Genomic DNA, 20,654 nt, shown 5'->3' with positions numbered 1-20,654 from the left:
AATTTCTATTTACATCAGATCCAGACTTCTTCCATGTGTAGTCTTAAATTGTCTACATATATCATTGCTTTATTTAAAAAAATAAAAATAAAAATTCAGTCTAAGTGGTCATGTCACTTTTCATCCAACTTTTACATCACCAAAGTATGACATAATCTCAATTAGTGCAGTCTTTAAGATTTTGAGGTCTTTACTAGTTATTTGAATACATTCTGAGTGTACTTATAATAGAGGTAATACTACATGATAAGGACCTAACTTGTCCTTAAATACTTAAGATTTGATTTCGAGAAAAAAAAAACAAAAAAACAACAAAAAAAAACAGACTTGCTAACCAGCTGACTCCAAACAAAACTAAAAACTACAGCTAAGCTTGATTAAAATTAGGAACTGGTGTGAAGGTTTTGAATATATTCTTTTTATATAATGGTTTGCGATTTGGTAGAGCTGTACTGGCCAAAACTGACAGCACAACACTGTCAAAAACAGTGAATTTTATGACTGACAGCAGCATCCTGGTAATCATCACCTCAAGCTGACAGCCCCAGATAACTCATAAAATATGTGTGACAACCATCGTGGACCCACACCCACATATATAAAAAAAAACAAGAAAAAAACAAAAAAAAAAAGATTATAGCATACCATCTCTACCAGACAGAAAAGTACATGTTGTTCCTACTTAAAATATATATATATATATATAACAAAAAAAAAAAGATTATAGCATACCATCTCTACCAGACAGAAAAGTACATGTTGTTCCTACTTAAAAACAGACTGGAAAAGCGAAAGTGTACGTGCGTGTGTGTGTGTGTGCGGCAGGACAAGGAATGCTGATTTAGACATAGCCAACCCAAACACAGATGCCCGGTCCTTCCTTCCTGTGGGCAACAGAAGGAGACACAATGTGCTCGAGAGGCCAGAGCTGACAAAGGGATTAATCCGATGACAACAAATGGTGCAATGTCTGGCATGAGTCACAGCAGAGAAATACATATCATATGTTCACAACAACTCTGCCACAAACCAGCAGCCATTTCAAAGAAAACCATAAAAACTTCCAAAATTAAAATGAGATGTAGCTTATGGCTTGTATTAGTACGTCTTACATATTTTACAGACAAACATATCTCAAAAGTATAGTCTTTTAGTCTTTGGATATTTATATGTTTTGGAGATGTGTTTTTTTTCCCCATTGGCTTATTTCCCCTACTGCTAATATGCTATTATCTCTTGGTTTCTCACTATTGTTGGTTCTCACATCTCTCTTTCTATTTCTTCCTGTGTCTGTCTTTTCTTTCACACCCCATCAGGTTTTTTTTTTTTCTTTTTCTTTTTTTTCCCGATTCAGATGGTTCATGTCAACCTGTGAACATCTGCCTGCGGTACAGCGGGAGGAGCAGGCCAGAAAGGTTGAGATGAGGTTGAGTTCGCGTGAACCACCCGCGGCGCTGGACTCGTTTCGGCCGTCTGTAAATCTACCATCTCGTCGTTGTCGGAGGTTTCACTCTCGCCCTGCCTGTGTTTGTGTGAGCGTGTTTGTTTGTTCCGCTGTGTGTTTTCATAATCCCATAAGAGGGCTTTTTTTTTTTTTTTTTTTTTTTTTTTTTTTTGAGGATAAGGAGAGAAAACAGGAAGAAAAAAATGATTGCAGCGAGGAGAGAAAATGCAACGGGGGGGGTTGGGAGGGAGTGCCGGAGTAGACGCTGGAGAAAAGCATTAGTAGTTCCAGCCAGCTGCCAAATGATGCCCTTGATTGCCTCTCTTCTTGTGCAGAAACAGAAGGTGTGAGGGGTGATTAGGCCTGGGTCCGATCCCTGATGAACAGATGTTAATAACAAAGCCCATGTTCATTGTGGTTAATAGCCGAGCGTGCCAGTGCTGGCTGCTGAGGCTAGGGGAAAATCTGCCTCCATAGCTCTTCTCCTCTCCTCTCCCCTTTGTGGGAGAGAGATAGGCTTCCTCTACTAATGTTTTGGCTGTACACTAACATAATGAGCATGGTATTTGCAAGAAAAGGTAATGATAATCAGTCACAGGGGCAGGGGGAAAAAAACACCACCAAATGATGGTGCGTCGCATTCAGGAGATAGAGGAGCTCAGGGTTTATGCTGTTAACTTTTAGTTGATGATAGTGTTTTGATGATATCAGAGATAAAGCCGTGCTAATAAAGCCAGGCTGCATAGCTGAAATCGCTGTCGCCTCATTGTTGATCCTGTTAGGCTATTGTCTTCAGCCTTTAATGACCACAGTTATAATGTGCTGTGGTATTGGCATAATTTAGCTTTAGCAAAGCTCAAATATTTCAGCTCTAAACATAGAATCCGAAGGTAAGTCATCCAAGGCCGATGAGTTTTTATTAGCGTTTCAGATGAATGGTCAGCAAAGGAAGGGGTCAGAAAAGTGTTTTTAGCAAGGAGATGAGTCTACCAGTTGTTCTTTTAGTAGAGCCACACATCCTTTACAACAATGGCGCTTCACAGCTAGCATAGAAAAAAACAAAACACATTGGGTGAATTTTTAAAGTAGGTTTTAGACTACAGTTTATAAACACGTTTCCCCCTTTGAACTTTTGCACCCTTTCCAGCTTAAGTCTTTTTACTGCATCTAACAGGTTTTATTCCAGGACTGTCCTATTTAGGTCCATCCAACTTTACAATGTTTGCTGTAAAAAAAAGCATCCCTGCAGGATGATACCATCACACTAGTGGATCAGTTAGAAATTTTATTCCTTTTTTTTTCTACCTTACAATGTGTGCTGGAACTTTATGTGGTGTTGTAACAGGTGTTACGTCACTCTGAAATTATATGCCCTTCTTGCAAAGCTGTCAGATTTTGTAGTGTAGTGTCCTTCACCAGAAACCTTTACAACTCCTTCAATTTTACCACAGGCGTCTTGGCTCATTCTGACTAATGGTCTCAATGTCTGTCCTTATTTGTCTTAGTCGGTTTGCAGATTTGCTATGCTCTTTGTGTTTTCATATGCTAAATTATGTGAGATCCTGTGAAATGCTTTGTAACTTAAATCTGCTTTAAACCTCTCCACAATATTCTCCCTGACTTGTCTGCTATGTTCCTTGGTCTTCATGATGTTCTCTAACAATTTCCAGATTATTAGAAGGATTGTCAAAGCTATAAAGTTGGACTCTATTTACTATCAAGGTGACTTCTAAAGGCCATTTGTTTCACTAGATTTTATTTAGAGGTATATGATTAGTGGTGGTCGAAAGAAATGCACCCTACTCTTTTTTAGTTATTTGTAATTAAATGTTTCTAACCTTGTATAATTTCCTTTCTACATCAAAATATGTGCTATTTTATGTTCATCAATCCCATAAAGTTCAGAACAAAATACCAAAAGTTTATGAAGTTTGTAGTTAAGAGACAATGCGGAAGACTGTGTATTTCAGCTTGTTTTAACACAAAGTACTTCAAAACTGCTTTTATTGGTTTGTATAACCCCAAAATGAACTATGTATGCATCCATTTGGTTTTCTTGTGTGTGTACATGGCACGCAGGGAGCGTCATCTCACAGTCAAACATCTCTGTGGGGAATGGAAAGATGGCACAGACGCATGGCGAGGCCATTCCTTTCATCCAGGCCATGGGAAGAGAAATATAGCCACTGTTGACAAAGAAAATGTGACAGTTTCCCACTCTGTGGTACCTCTCATCTTCAAATTGATGTGTTGTCTAAAATTGACAGAAGGAGGTATAATGAATGAAGAGGGTCCCAGAGGCACAAAAACAGTCAACCAGGACATTGTGGGATTTCGGCTCTGGGGCGTTCTGACTTGCTTCTGAAAGCACAGAGGGTTGGCCATCAACAAGCGCTGTGGTAAGGAGCAACAATGCTACGAAAATTTATAAGACTGTTCTAAGGATTCATGCTGTTGTCTCAATGTATGAAGTCTAAAATGCACTGAATGCAGAGTGTTTCACATCATTCTTGTCTTGTCTAACTGACAAACAGAGGCACTGGAGGTCAGGAGAGTGCTGATCTGACAGGTGAACCTCAAAGCCACATCACCATCGCCATCACCGCCATGACAATGACACTTTTCTGTGCTCACTTTTGACAGTTTAAGATCGGCTTGATCGATTATTGGAAATCCTCCTCTGTAACTACCCTCACTGTGAAAAATGAAGACCTACACACGTCTTCTTATTGGTAGTTGGCTCTTGGGGAGAAACCCTTTACTCCAGAAGTTACGTATTGTATTTATTCAGTGAAGGAAATGCATGTGTTTCCAAGAACTCTTTGTTATGCATATCCAACAGCACGAGGACATTTGAGACTAAATGAGTCTTTCAAGAGGTGTGAGAATTTGTTCTTTTTTTTTCCATCTATGCTGTGAAACCTGGTGATTATATTTGGCATGATTGTTAGAAAGTTAGCACTCAGTATATTTAGTGGTAAAATGTCTGACATGTAGTGCTTTATACTATGTGACCACACTATTTAAAGAGTGTACTATATAAAATCAACTTGTCTGAGCTTTACATCATGTCATAGTCTTATATTCTCATCATCAGGTGTTTCTTTCATGCATGCTGGAGAAATCCTTTAATCTCCAGTGGCAGCAAACTCTGAGCAACTTAAACGCTTGTTTTCACTGAATGCTGCCTTCTCCACACAGCTCCTCCTCAAAGCTGCAGTCTCCAAGCCGAACTTCCTCCTCACAGAACACCCTGCCAACACAACTACCCTACTCAGCTCCTGCAGACTCGCGACAGCAGCAATGAGCCAACACCTGATAGAACCACGCATCTGCGGAGTTTATCATAGGAACTCCTTCTTAGTGCAAAGTGATGTTGAGGGGCAGCATTACGTGTTTCCCAACCACATTTTATGGCACAATCACGTAACCACGCTACCTTCAGTTGTTATAAAAATGCTGTATCAAATATGACTTAAAAGAATTTTGATTTTGTACTTTAATTCCTTGAAATTGGACCTCTGTCTCTTTAAGAAAATCGTGATCTTTCTGACACTCTACCTTCAGGAAGTCATCACAACAGCACTCTTCTGTCAACCCTTTAATAACATTTTAACTGCGTTGCACTGAGAAGTTGCTCGTCTAATGAGCTCAGCAGATGCAAAGTTCCACCAGGTTTTTGCTAGTTGTTGTTGGCTAATCTGAAGGAGGAGCGGGGGAGTCGCCATGGGAGGGGTGCTCTGTAATGTAAGCTCAAAAGATTGGAAACTTCAGCACTGAGGAGGAGCTTCGCCCTCGAAAGCAGCCCCACCAAGAATTTTGCACAGCCAAATGGCTGCCACAGGAGATTTGAATACTTCTCAAACAGGCACGACAGAATCAAAGCAAAACTTCAAGTATGTTTCTGATGAGAGAATAATATTATAAGACGATGTAAAGCTCAAAAAAGTCAACTTTACACAATACTGCCCCTTTAACGGCTTAGTGGAGAAACGTTGTTGTGATGAGCTGGAACTTCTTAAAGAGACAGAGGCCCAACTTCAAGTTGTTAAATTGTGAAGTCTCTCAAGTCATGTTTGACAGCATTTTTATAACAATTGAAGGTAATGTGAATTTATTGTGACGGAAAATGGAACTATGTTCTTGGAAAACACATAATACTGCCCCTTTAAAAATAGCACAAAATACAAAATAACACACTCAAAATAACATTTGAGTGTGAATTTCTTACTTGTAATGTAACATAGTTATCTTCAGGGTACTATATGATTTAGGAAAGGTGCAGTTTGATGGAAATATATTGTTTGCTAGGTTGCTAAATTTCTTGAAATTATTACTTTTTTTTTGTTATTTTTCATTATCCATGCAGTGTAAATACAATGACCTACAGACATTTTGTGACTTCTGGTAAAGAACACATTGATCTAAGTTTGCATTTCAGTCCAATCTCAAATTTTAACCTCATGACAGACATAGAATAAATACAAAAAAAAAAAAAATAAAAGGCATAATAAAAAAATAATAAAACCAAGAAATCAGAAAAAAGAATAAGATCAAAATAAAATTAAAATGCTATACTCAATCAGAAGCAAAACCAAAGGGGATTAAAACTGAAAACATGTCTAGAGAAGATGACTCTCTCTAATAAGTGTGGAGAGTGCCGTCTACAAATTTAAAATGGGTATGACCAAGACTTTATTTTGACCCTCTAAGACAAAAAAAATGCATTTCTGAGCTGTAAATATACATGTCTTCAACATGGACAGACTGCTTTTTGTGCCTCTACTAAGTCTGCAGAAAAGGGCTATTTTTTTTTTTTTTTAGATGCAATCAAAATCAGTGAGATTTTGACTGTAAGGGGAAGTTCTATATGAAGCAGTGGTGCCAGGGCACAAAAAGTACAAAGAAACTCTGATTAGTGATAAAATCTACTTTAATGAAAAATGCTATTCACCTCAAAAAAAGGATATACATAGATGACAGCCCTCATTCTACCTTCAAATTGAAAGGAGACAATACTAGTTAAGAGTTATATTCCCAGCGGTATGCTTTTCCTCGCAGGCGTCAAGCACCGCTGTTTAATGTACACTCATGCCCCATCTACCTTCTCTTCCATTATTCCACTCTCCAAACCTCCGTCTCATGCACACTTTCCCCAGACCCCATGCTGTCCTTCTCTATTTATTGAATACATCTTTTACCCTGCAACATTTTTCCACCTGAGCTGGCAGTTGCAACTTTTATGGGGGGTTGGGGGGGTTGGTGGGCTGTGTGGTGCACATGTCCCTCGGAGAGAGGAGGACGCTCGTATTTTCATTGCATGCATCATGCTCCAGCGAACGAGGGCCATCTGAGCTGAAATGAACTAACAGGGAAGATGACTTAGACTTTACCTCCTTTTGTTGTTCTCTTGTTTATATTATTTAAGAAGGAGCGCGGCACTCGGTCTCGTCCTCGGTTCGCTTCATGAAAAAATAACAAGTCTATTGAAGGCTGCCAGCTGCGAGGAGAGAGAATGGGGAATTTGAAAAGGTGGGCAGGTAAATAGAAACCTGATCAACAAAACTATCTATTATTTAATTCCATATCTGGCAAGATCTTTTTTTTTTTTTTTTTAATAGACATTAAAAATGATTATCTTTAACAAGTAAGCCAAGCAGATAATAAGTTTCACTTTGTAAATAATGAGGCACCTGTGAAGGTGTCATGCCAACTGGAATCATAAGAAACTGCAAATGACCAGTTTGATAGCAAAGCAATGAGTTAAAAAGGTTGAGATCTTAAATGATCTAACGCCCCTCGCCTGATCAATATTACATTACAAAAACAAAAATAACATGACTTCCTACTTTTTTGCATGTTTCGTCTGAGTGCGCGTCCGGTGAGTTCAAACATTAAAGGTCAACCACACCCCCACGCTCACACTATCACAGGCAGGTCAAAGCAGAGCGAGCGTTGACGTGAAACTCAGTCTATTAGATTGAAGCCCGGCTTTGCATTCACAGCAAAAGGCAAGGCTTTCCGACAGAATTACACCAGCTTTGTGTAAATAATCAAGGGCTGACCTGTGGGGTTAAACCCTGTAATTGAAGTGATACTTCAAAGAGACCACTAGCACCTTTCTCTGAGCGACAAAATGCCACCCGGAGCAGGCAAGGCAGACAAGGGGGAGGTGGCGAGGGGTGACAGCTCAAACAGCAAAGACACAAACAGAAGCTCACCGTCAAGAGACAAACAGAAAAAGAGAAGGAGTTAATGGAGTGCCCAGAATGGATGACACAGTGGGATTGCGGTTTCTGTCATACAAGTGCTTTCCTTGTCTCTTCTTCTATTCCAATCTAAGAGATAAATTGACTTCTACAGAAGTAAACTGTGTCCAAGCTAAGACATTTTATGCTGAGTGAACATGTGGCGTTTTTTTTGTTTTGTTTGTTTGTTTTTTTTTTTTTTTTAATTTCGGAGCAAATATTTCAAATTCTTTAATCCACTTTCAATGTTACGAAATATTTCAAAAAGATTTTAGGAATTAGTTAAGTCCATGGTTTTGAAAAATATCTCTGAAATGTATAAATGAAGTTTTGGAAAAGAAAGAGCAGCTTTGGGCACAGCTTACAGAAAATAAAACATTGTTCTGGAAGGAGGGAAGCTGATTTTCCTTGTTTTATGTGGAAGCTGTTTGAGTTTATTGCTTGAAAAGCACATGTTCTATTCTGTTTTATTTTATTTTGATAAAAAAAACAATAAAAAAAAAACAAACCAAAATTAATGTTCTACCTAAGAACACCTTAGTCGTTTCTCCATCTTTTTCCCACACCTGTCCACATCTCTTTGTTCTTCTTCTTTTTGCATATAATCCTGATATAGTCCTGATTTTCAGATCCTAGTCATGCCTGTGTTTGTAGAGTTTGCATGTTCATTACATGCATGTGTCAGTTCTATGGACTCCCACACTCAAAACACATGCATACAAGGTATAATTGCTTCTCCAGATTCCCCCTTAGATGTGAGAATGTATGTGCAATATGCATACTAATGGGGCCAGATTGTTTTCCTTTAATGATCTGGCCCCATGTCAGGTTTACATGTAGAGATTTTATTTCACACAAATGATTTACTTTCATATATATTTGCTGCTTTTCTCTACAATGAAAAATCAAAGTAAAACAGAGACATAATTTCAGAAGCCTTTTGAAAATAAGACCTAGACCTCTGAACATGCTTCAGAACCCCTAATCTAGGCTATACCCCATCTCTCATCTGATGACTGTTTTTTTTATGTAGCAAGATGTTTCAAAATACAAAATATACATATGTATGGCTTTGTTTTGTCGATACCTTTTTGACAAACTTCATAATACTTTTGCATGTTGTGTTTTTAATCGTAGATGAAAAACCACATATTTTTTTAATTTGTGGCATTCACCCTTCTGGTTGCTGTTTTTATTGTACATTCTAAAAACTCTAAAAACTGCTAAGATAAAAAACAAAACAAAAAAAAAACAGCATAAGGTGTTCGACTCAAGTTAAGTTGAGTTATGCTTAATGTTAAGACTTCTAAAAGCTGGGCAGAAGAAAATAAATGACACTCAATGTGTACTGTAAATGTAATTTAATGATATAAATGGCACATTACCGGGTATTAGTTATCTCTGTGGGTTTTCTGGAGGCTTAGAATTTCTGAGATCCTTCTCCCAACAGGACATTGTAGCTATGAGGTTGTTCCACATTCCATCTGCCATATTTGTTTTACAGTTTACTGATACTGCATGTGAGATGTGAGAAGAAGTGTGGCTGGAAAAATAAATAAATGCTCCAAGACCTCAACACATTGCAGAACCCAGTGTCTGGTCCCCCTGTCTCCCAGTAGAACACATTGAGATGTGGCCAGCACAAAGAACACAAGCCTGAGTTGCAGGGGTGTCTTCTACAAGCTACATATAAACAAAAAGACAGACTGGTTTAGATACACATTATTCAGATGTTTGTTGTGCCCATTGCATTCTTGGTAAAAAAATAATAAAAAAATAAAAAAAATAAAAACAATAAGTTAATTTATGTAAATGATTTTGGCTAAAACAAAAAAAATAAAATAAAAATTGAGAAAGTCTTTAAACTGAACAATTTTTTTTTTGATGAAAGAGTTAATGTAGCTTTTGGTAGCTGGCCCACTTAAAAGGCAAAAACTAATTCTATGGAAAGTCAACAAAACTGTTCTTTTTTAACCCTCCTGTGGTCTTAGAGCAACGCTCAGGAGGAGTGCAGAAAATATCATGGTCAACAGCGATGGGGCAGATGAAGGTTTACCCAGCAGAGCGTCAATTTTCTAAACCACACACACACACACGCACACACACACACACACACACACACTAACAAAAAAAAAAAATCCTTGTAAAAGCGGGGTCAGTGCAACCCTGCCGGACCACGCACAGAGTGAAAAACTTGTGGGGTCTAAATGATCCCCTGTGTGCTTTTACAAGGTATTGTGTGTGTGTGTGTGTGTGTGTGGTTTTAGAAATTGACTTAAGACCATGACAGGATTACTAATAAAAAAGTAATTAACACATTAATATATATATATATATATATATATATATATATATACCATAATTTTGTCATAGTCATTTCTTCACTGAACCTGTGGAAAATGTTATTTGAGGTCTGATCAGCATGCTCTCAAAATGGCAGTCTGAAGAATGATGACCTTCCTCCTAGCTTGTTGATTTAGATGCATTTTTGATTTCTGTAGAAAGTTTGATTAGAAGTAACCTAAATGCTATATTTCCACATTCATATTGTGAAGGGAACTCCGGGGATTGGGACTGAACAGCTGTGTAGTCATAAGAAAACCACTCATTAGTGAGGCTAACCGGAGAAAAAGGCTACAATTGGCAAGGAAGAATGAAGATTGGACTCCAGAGCGATATAAGAAGATCATGTGATCTGATGAGTGCAGATTTGCCCTCTTCCAGAAAGATGAGTGTGTCAGGGTAAGAAGAGAGCCAGACAAAATGATGTATCCATGATGTCAGGACAACATTTTTGAGATGTGGTGGAAAAAGGCTTCGAGTAGTGGTCAGCAATACTCAAAGCCGGCACAGATGTGAACTCTTGATGAAAAAATGAATGCCACACTCACCTGACCACCTCAAACGTGTGCTATAATCAAAGTCAAAGGCGGCCCAGCAAAACAGTAGAGTGTCTGGACCTTTCGTTTTGACCCGGCTGTTTATATTTGTGTTTAAATGTGTGTTGAGTTCAGTGGAATAGTTCACGCGGTTCTTACTTTTGATTGGACAGCAGCCAGAATCTATCTGACCCTCATCCTTCCTTATGGTGCCGAGAACCACAAGTAGATTAGCTGCTGCTGAGCTATTTGCTCAAAACTAGCCCCACTCTGCCTCGTCACTTTACCGCCGTCACTCTGTGCCGACGACTTCAACAACATTTGCCCCAGTGCGATTCAATTAAAAGGCTGTAAACAAGTGACAAAGGAAAAGACAGACGGGAAGCAAAGGCTGAAAATTAATCAGTGGGGTAGTGGTGGGTAAGGAGCGGTGCGGTCTGTCAGGGTGGGGAGGTGGAAGGGCACTGGAGCTGCTGTAATCACTCATTTACAGTAGTGATCACCCTATTGTAGATGCCCATGCTATGGAAGTGTCCCCATCTCATCCTGCATCCCCCTCCAGCCCCCCGGCTTTACACGCACGCACACACACCTCCAGCATCCAATATAGTAACCAGCAGAGAAAGGCAGATTGATCCCTGGATCCTCCTTTGCTACAGGCCTCCTTCCCTCATTAATTCTGCTGATTCCACCAGATGGGAAACAAAATATTAATTTTTTTGCAGCCCTAGGCACAGGCTCTGTGTTAAGGTGTTCACTAAATCACAAGGGTTTCATCAGGATGCGCTGATATCGCCGCCTGGCTGTAAAATTGCCGTACCAGTGGGTGGGACAAAAAAAAAAGGGTTCAAATTGTCATAAAATGTAATTAATTGTATGGCAGGAATGATTAATCTATCAGAAACGGAGGAGCTGACTTGACTAGCCAAGATGCCCAGCCATGCCTTCAAAGCGGCAGTACACTCGTTTGAATTATGCAAATTAATTGACTCTTTCAATGTGGCATAAAATGCTAGTGCAACTACATTGCATGGTACATTAGTCTGTTCATCCAATAAAACTGCATTCTTTACAAGTGAATCCTTGACTCAGAGGGCTCTGGGATACAATTCATTTTCGGCACAGATGTGAACTCCTGGCAGCACTTGGCAAGAAAAGGTTGGAAGAAGGTTTCAGGCACGAAAAAAGGACAGAATATTAAATCGATATGAAGTACGAATATTCCCCTACTGACCTCGCTTAGAAATGCAACTCTCAAAGAAAGCCAGCGCATTTGCAATGTAATCCTTAATGGCTTTGGCACAGGGCCACTTTCAACTTTTTTTCCCCCCACAGTCAGCCCTTTTGTTTTGGAATGAGATGACGACGTAGTTTGTTGGTCACATCTAAAGAAGCATGGATCATTGATTTCATTGCAACGTTTCAGTAAGGCCCTCCCCACCCACCGAGACCATGCTGAAACTGGCAGTGATGGGCCATGCGCTCATGCACAATGCATAATGCACAAGCAGGCAGACACGCAAACAAACAAACAAATGCACGCCTAATTATAGGCACTGGTTTGCCACATTCAAACTCCACTGAAGGATGATGATATCCCTAAAAGGCACAAAATTACAGACAAACAAATGCAATGAAGATTTTTCTTGTAAAATTGAGCTATAAAAAAACGCGTCACTTCATGCATCTGCGTCACCGTTGAGAAACACCTTTTTTTTTTTTTTTTCACTTACCACTTCAAGCACCATAACCACACTTTGTCTGAATAACAGTGGACATCAGCCTCTTCCCCAAATCTCATTTAAAGCAAGGCCTGAAATGGCTTCTTGGTGTCCCCCTGTGTTTTCTGTGAAGAACCAAAACGAGACAGAGGTTTGAGGTGGCACGCAAGACAGTTGCAGCCCTGTTTGAGAGGACTTACATAGGGGTGAGCTGTCCCTCTGGTTTGAGAATGTGATTTAGTATTTATAGACAGCATCTCTAATCAGCTGGTCATAGTACTTAACATAAAAACACGCATGACCACGGTCAGGTTTCCTGAACGATGCTGATATACATGTCAGTCAAAGAATATTCTGGGCCACATACTTATTTTTAAGGGCTTATTATGGAAATACTCTATCGAAAAAAAACAGCTGTTGGAAAAAGAAAAAAAAAACGGCACAGTAAAGTCAAAATGCGGTTCAAGAGTGGTGGAGAAAAATCCATCGAAGACATATAGAACATTTATGAGGGTAGATTAAAAGGCGTTGACCACCATGACTTTAAACATCTATGGTGTAACATCATCAAGTTTTCAATCATATTCTCTCAGCCAAATAATAAGGATTTACTCAACCTTACATATCCTTAAAAAAAAGATGTCCATTGATGTCTAGTGTTTAAAGAACTGACTTTAAAGTCCTCTCTGTGCATTGCTTTACGCCCGAGAAAAAAAAAAAAAATCAAACGATGCTACACCTGCCGTTAACCCAGCAGTGAGGAGAGGGAGGGAAAAGAGGAGTGCTACCTTGCAACCTAATGAAAGCACAGAATACCACTCCAACCACCTCCTACTCCCCCTTACGAAACCACCTCTTTACCCCTCCAGCCGATCTCCCCAACCCCCGCTTTGATATACATGTGTCAAGGCAAAGTGACAAATAGCACATATTAATTAGGCACTAGGTCGGGCAAGATTGCTGTTATTAACGGTGGAAAGAGGTTAGGTTGGATTTAATTGCCTGTGACATCAAAGTCAAGTGACTAGTATTTCAAGCATCATTTAAAATGTTTGATATTGAGGCCATTGTACTCACATAAAGAACATCTAAAAATATAAAAGGAGACTGATGGGGAGGAAAATACCTACATGCTCTTGCATCAGCTATCTGGAAGCTAATAACATCTCTGCACTGATAAATTGACTAGATCCTGATGGAAAGTACATTGTGGCTGCCCCTGACTGACTACCACTCCCTCGCTCCGATTTGCCATCAACTCTTACTATTTCAGTTTGCTTCTTCTTTTTTTTTTTTTTTTATCACTCGTATGCATGGAGGAAAGAAAAAAAAATTTCAATATCATGCACAGGACATGTAGAGAGTAAATTTGCCTGGTTGGTTTGGAAAACAGCTGTAATGGTGTTTTTATTGTAGAACATCAACAAAGTAGTAAATGAGAGACAAATGGGTAAAGCTATTGTCCTAGTGTATTACTCTGTAATAGTGTGTTAATGCTAAGTAAAAGGCTTTAGTAGAAAATCTAAAAATGAAAGCACACCTAATCTTCAACATAAAAAAAATATATATATATCCTTCTGCAACACAGAAATGTGAAACAGGCTGTTGCTGAAATTTTCCATGATAGAAAAAGACTGCAGTAATCGGCTGTGTGTCATGATGACTGATTATTTGGGGGCCCCTATCAGATTGTAGCTGTTGGCAGTTGCCATGGCAATGCCGTCCTCCTGTTGGGCGTTCTGCTAACCCTGAAATTAGTACCGAGGTGTGGCGCCACCCCAAACTGTGCTCCACTCCTTCACTGAGCCCAGACCCTGATTTTGCTGTCCACAGCAATGCAAAACCTGTTGAAAAGATAAGCTCCCGTGAAAGCGGTCTCCACTCAGGCATCCCAGTCGAGCAATCGGGGCATGCGAAGGCGATAAACGGGCCCCATGAACCTCAATACTCAGAACCTTAAGCAGCACCCTCTGCAGTGTTTTTAAAGGTTTCAAAGCTTTCCTTGGGTATGTGTTGGCTGCAGACATCTCTAACATCTGCACGGCCATTTCGATTTTGTCATCTGGCATGCACCATTTGAAACAAGATCCAGTGGGATCACTACGACAGCAGCCTATTTTGACTTTTTCTGTCACACTTCTGTCTGCAATAATCTGAGACCCTGAACAGTGGAGGACGTATAAAAAACAAACCACTTGATACAGTGGCCATTTTGAAAACCCAGCTTCTTTTTCACCTTCATCCCTTTTTGAGCTCTTTTTCAGCAAATGTGCAATAACTTCTCTCTTTGTTTTTGCAGCAACGACTTCATCTATCTGCATTTTATTGGTGTCTGATAATGTTGGCATTGTGTGTACAGCAGTTTTACATGGAAATAACCAAACGCTTTAGATTGACTGCCATTTCTGTACTTTTGCAGTGCAATATGACACACCAGGTGCGCTCATTCTCAAATTAGCTGATCAACAGGGAGGCAAAACTGGCATTTTGATGATCCCAGACACCAGCATGGCACATCATTTAGAAAATGGTCTATTATTTTTTTTGTGCAAGCATTAAAAATAATTTACCTTCTTGATTTCCCCAAAGACGGGGCAAAATGTACAAGTACTCTATATAAGATTCTGTGCAAAGTGAAACTGTGCAAAAGAAAACACTAATATCAATTGTGGTGGTACATTTTAATTGGATAGAAAATGAACACTTGCACAACAATTAAAATAATGCATGGCTTGATTTTGTTACATGTGTTTTTTTTTTTTTGTTCTTTTTTACCATTGCTGTTGTAGTTTACAATCTTACTACATTTTATACCAATGCTAAATTACTTAACACTATTCATAACAAGCTTGTGAAACAAAATGTTGACACGTTTCATTTTCGTCAGCAAACCAGCTTCTCCTGGACACAGCGTAAGCTCAGCGGAGAGAAAGCTTTTTCTGTGGCAGTTGCAAAGTTTTGAAATTTACTGCCTCTACACATTAGGCAGTCCTCTTCACTGTCTGTTTTTAAAGCCGCTTTGAAAACCCATCTCTTTTCATTGCCTTTTGACTCAGCATGACAGAGGTCATTTTATTTGTCAAGTTGTGCGTTACATCTTGATTGATTACATGGTTGTGATTGTTTCATTTTGATGTTTTTATATGATTTCTGCTCGGCCTTCAGCTTTGCAGTTTTAAAAGTGCTTATAAATGAAGTGGACTTTTGTTGCGTGATGATTGCATCTGTGCTTTTGAAGCGAAGCAAAGTCCTAAATGTATTGTTTGGTAATGCACCTATGCAAAACTTGAAGGAATATTAACTAAATACAGGAATCATCTGAGGCAAAAGTGAAACAGTTTATATTCCCACCATATGCTGATGATCTTCTGTTTCACATTCCAAATTCTTATCAAGTTCTTAAAATTAAACCTAATTAGATTTTTTCCTGATACCACATTTTAAAAGTAGGGATGATAACATAACTAAGTTTAGGCACACTGGTTTGTTACATGATGCCTTTGTTGGTTCTGTTGTAGTTTATGTCTCCCATGCAAAGGGAGATTTATATATATATATTTTTTTACTGATGATTATTAACTTCATATGTACATGAAACTCACAAAATGATAAGATTGCATTTCTCATGGAAGTATGTTTTAACTCGCAAATAAAAAGTATATAGCTTGCTTTTGTTATATGATGCTGTTCGTGGTGCTTTTCTAGCTTACGACCCCAAATGTAAAAGGCTAAATCTCACTATATATCAATGACATATTACATTATACATTTACAAACAGAGAATATGTATGCCAGAGTGCTCTCAGGGGCCAATTGGAAAGGTGAAAAAACAGAAATACATACTGATAAGATACAGCGTAGGGCCCCTGTGGTCCCCTTTCCAAGAAAGGCCACAAACTGGAATTATAATGAGTGGGATTAACACCCCCTACCGACACTGGTTGTACCCTTCTTCCTCCCCCACTTAGAACCAGCCACACACACACGCATGCACACACACACACACGCACGCAAATTTGTTCCCCATAAGCACTTCTCCTTCAGTATCTGCCCTGCACGAAGGACAAGAAGCCGAGTGCCAGCGAAGAACATACTGACGTTAATTAACAACATCTGACACAGATGCCACGCTTGTACATGCTCAAGAGGTGGTCCAGCACATTATTTCATTTTAGTTATTTCCTTTCATTTTTTTTTTACCCCTCCCCTTTTCTCTCCTTGCTTGATTCACTTCTTAATCTCCTTGACATGCTGTCCTCTCCTCGTGTTAGAGATGCCAGGTTTGAACTGGCTTTGAATGCAATTAACTTTCCACTTGTCAGACACTTTTGTTTAATTTTGAATGCCCCTTCCTCTCTCGGCAGCGCAGCTAAGAGAAATCTGATAGTTGACATACGTGTGGTGATAGTCAATGACATTCACACCTTGCTTTGCTCTAATCTATTTGCCCTATCTGATAGCCCAAATATTTTGACACCAGAACACAACACAGAGGGCCCCGTATTGCGACCAGTTGCTCTACGTGCCACCCAGAAGAGCATTAACAAAGAAGAGCCATTAAATGACATGACCGAGAAGACTAAAGTCAAACCCTCAATCAAAGGTAGGGAAAAGAAAAAGGCCGTCAGACGATGGTAATTAGCCCGAACCTCCACTGTGCTGGAGTTACACCAACACAAGGAGTGCAAGTGACACATGTGCTCCATCCCGTATCAGTGCCGCTAATCAGTCGACCTCAAACTAAAATAGACGTGTGACTTGCCAACTTGTCTGCAGACGTGTTGATAAGTGGCACATATGTCAGACCATTATTTGTGATGCAACCGAGAGCGAATGAGAGCGCGTTTTGCTTCAAGCTGCACTACTGTACAAGAACAAAGAGCAAGAGGTGAGGATGGGTAATAATCTCTTGCTGTCTTTGGGGACCTTTCGCCTATCAGGGGCCCTGTGTGCATTCCCAGAGAGGGACCAAAAGAGATGCTGGTATTTTTTAAGCTGGCTGGATGCATTCTGTCTCATCTGCTGTTTCTCTTTGCTGTCAGGGATGACCTGGACTCCCTTCTGACCAGCCTCCGGTAATGACCGTCGTACATCATGCCTTAAGTGCCGCAGCCCTCTTCGACTGATGTCGCTGGCCTGTCCAGAGCTAATTTCCATCAGGCCCACTGAGTCCTGGACAAGAGCCACGGCTGGGAAATTAAAAATGCATAGTGTGATTCATCTTCTGAATGTCTCCTGTAGCACAAAGGGAATTTGACCACTAAGGACAAGTCACAAAACATCCACAATAAATATCCTGCTTGTACAAAATTCTGTTAATTTTGTTTGAGTTACACAGAAAAGTCTTGCCTAAAAAGTGTTATCTTCAAAATCAGACACGAGCCTGCAGGAGTCCACCATGGAAACATGGTCATTACTGGCCAAACGTGGTGTTTTTTTTAACTCAACTCAAGTCTTTTCCAGACACCATCTGACTGATGCTTTGAATTTTTCCTCATCAGTGATCAATGGAATCATTTTTGCAGACATGTTGACGGTTTTAATTTCTCCAGAGCTGAAGGATAAAACACCTGTCAATATCAAGAGAAAAGTCCACAACCCCAGAAGCTGGAGGGGTGGGGCTCCTCAAACGTTATGCTGCCGCCACCTGCTGGTAAGCAGCTTTTGAAGCCCTCTCTCTCCCTCCCCTCCTCTGCCATTCAAACTCACCAACCTCCCCCACGAGGAGTAGCCAACAGTAAAAAAATCTCTGTCGCCTCTGCTTCACTTTTTAGCAAATCTGTGGACAGGGAAAGTGTTTATTTTTCAAGGCTGTATAAAATATTTCCTTTCACATTTTTAAAACCTCTTTTTTTGTGACTGGTTAATAAAAGCAGATTTGTGGGGTTGTGTAACTCTATCAAGCACAGAAGGCTGAATAAGAATGCAGAAATAAAAGTCAGTGGTTTGGAAAATGGTAAACATGATTAGGAATTCCAAGTTTGGCCATGCAAGGTTAATAACTCCTTAAAACACATGCAGGTGTGATATTACAGAGAAATAATATGTGATTGCCACATGTGCCTAAAACCACTGGCCTGTGTGCTGCACCATAAAAAGAAAAGTTCTTAAGAGCGTAAAACGTTAGCCATCACAATCAGTTAAATGGGGTAGATTTAAATGACCTCATTTAAATCTACCAAATTAAGCAAATTAATTTCATATATAATTTTCCATAATGATTAAATATAAAGAACATAAATTACTCTCACCAATCTCGCCTAGAAATCTGAATTTCTGAATTTCTATTTTATGACCTTCTCAGGTCATAAAATATGTACCTGAGAAGGTTTCAGTTTTAAAGAAAAAAAAAAAGAGAGAAGTTAATCCTAAATGTTGGGGGCCTAAACACAATGTGGCTAGTTCAGGAACAGTAGTAATGCTAAAATCAAACTTGCAAGCTAAGTTTCTTAACCCTGAGGCAAGTCTTGCCATTAAATGGTTCTTTATAGCTGTGGCTCTTACAGAAAACGTTTACATGACACCTTGTCGGAATTGATTTGGAGGGGAATTTTGATTACATGTTTACAAACCAGTTCCTAATTATTGCTTCTTTTTCACATTTAGCACAAACCAAATGAGCAAAATAGAATTTATTTTACTTAGTTGAGAAGCTACGTTTTAAAAATCTGCAGAAATCTTTTACAGATTGATGTGTTTTAACTTTTAAACTTGCAGAATTCTTACCAAAAAGGATTAATGTGTATTTATTGAACTCTTTGTTTAAATTGTAACAGTTTGTCATACTGTATTGGCACAGATGCTGTAACATTTGCATCATTTCCCCTCCATTTTCAAATATTGTCAGAGAAGTGTTTGTGTGGATGAAGCCTAAAAACAACTTTGACACTCATGCTTACCTGTCTTTTCCTTGCATTTTGCATGCAGCAAATAAAGTTGTGTACAATAGCAGTTTTTGATATGGACAATGTTACTAATTGAGCAGGGTGCCACTCCATCAGGGTACAGCACAGCCTGTTAAAGGTTCTCCTAGTTACACCGACAAAGTTTTCTTTTTAATTCTCATTTGCATCTTCAGCCAATAGGAATTTGACACCTCTAGTGTAACCGACACTTAGCTTAAATATTTTCTACATATTTAGGTTAAGTTTGGTGATAAATTGAAGATCTAATTCTCTGTTTTTCAAGAAATAGTCAATAACTCCGAGTCTGGAAACCAAAGAAACAGATTGGTTGAACTTAAATTTGTCTGCAGAAGTTATTGATATGCCAGTTTAAGAATTTCATTTGTTTGTGAAAGCACAAAAAGTAACAATTTGAATGCATTTATTGGATCCCCGCATTGAAACAAGTTTAAATATAGCAATATATGTATAAAACTCTCAAACGTGGACTTAACCTTGCTTTCTTTTTGATGACTATTTTATCTGTTTCTATGGTTTATGTGGACCTAAGTTAGTCTTTTTAGTGATTGAACTGTTTTTATCTAATCTCTGTTTCCATGTTGTTCCTAGAAAACACTATGCATGATGCTGTTCATGATCGCAGCTGCATATTCATTTACACTTTTTAAAGAAAACGTCACAAAAAATATCTTTTTTTTTTTTGTCTTTTCAAAAATATAGTTAAAATTTCTTCTTGTCTCATTTTTTGTGTATTTGGAATTGTAGATATTGGGCACAATATGGATGGATTCTGGGCCAGGAGGGCATAGTTGCAACAACTGCTGCTGTTTGTGAGACCAAGGCACCAAAAGTGGCTTTTCTGCCCCCTGGCCAACATCCTTATAAATCCGTCTCTGCTTGTACGTATTGTTTAAGGGCCTCGGTCTAGGTCCATCTATAGTGTTCTCTAAAATTTATATTAAGCATTTAGTATAAATAATAAATTGTCTCTGTAGTACAAAGACTAATTCTTTTTTCTTTTCGCTCCTTTTTTTTTTTTTTTTTTTTAAAGGAGCCAAAAACATTATGCCCCCACTAATGGTCACATTGCACGTTGACCACAGGAGGTAAGTCTAACAAAATTAATATGGAAAAGACGTGCCCTCGCGAGGCCCATAATTTCTTTGCAAATAATTCTGTATTTGAAGATGAAACGAATAAAAGAGAGAGAGAGAAAAAGAAAAGACAATGACACTTTGACCGAGCGGCGGCGTCCCCAATAGAAGCTGCATTTAAATAACTTAACCAGCGACAGCAGGTGGGATGGAATGAAATAAGGTAAAAATGCAAAGCGGAAAGATCCCGATACTTTCCATCTTTGATATTTAGCTGATGGGCTTTGGCGTGCACAACCTCGACAGCAGAGGACAAAAACAAATGTCTCAGAAAGCATCAGCTGTAAGACAGCCGTTTTTTTT

Source organism: Poecilia formosa, unplaced genomic scaffold (genome assembly GCF_000485575.1).
Source record: "Poecilia formosa unplaced genomic scaffold, Poecilia_formosa-5.1.2 Scaffold71, whole genome shotgun sequence".
NCBI lineage: Eukaryota > Metazoa > Chordata > Actinopteri > Cyprinodontiformes > Poeciliidae > Poecilia > Poecilia formosa.
The sequence above is the reverse complement of the archived record's forward strand: the minus strand, read 5'-3'. Positions refer to the sequence as shown.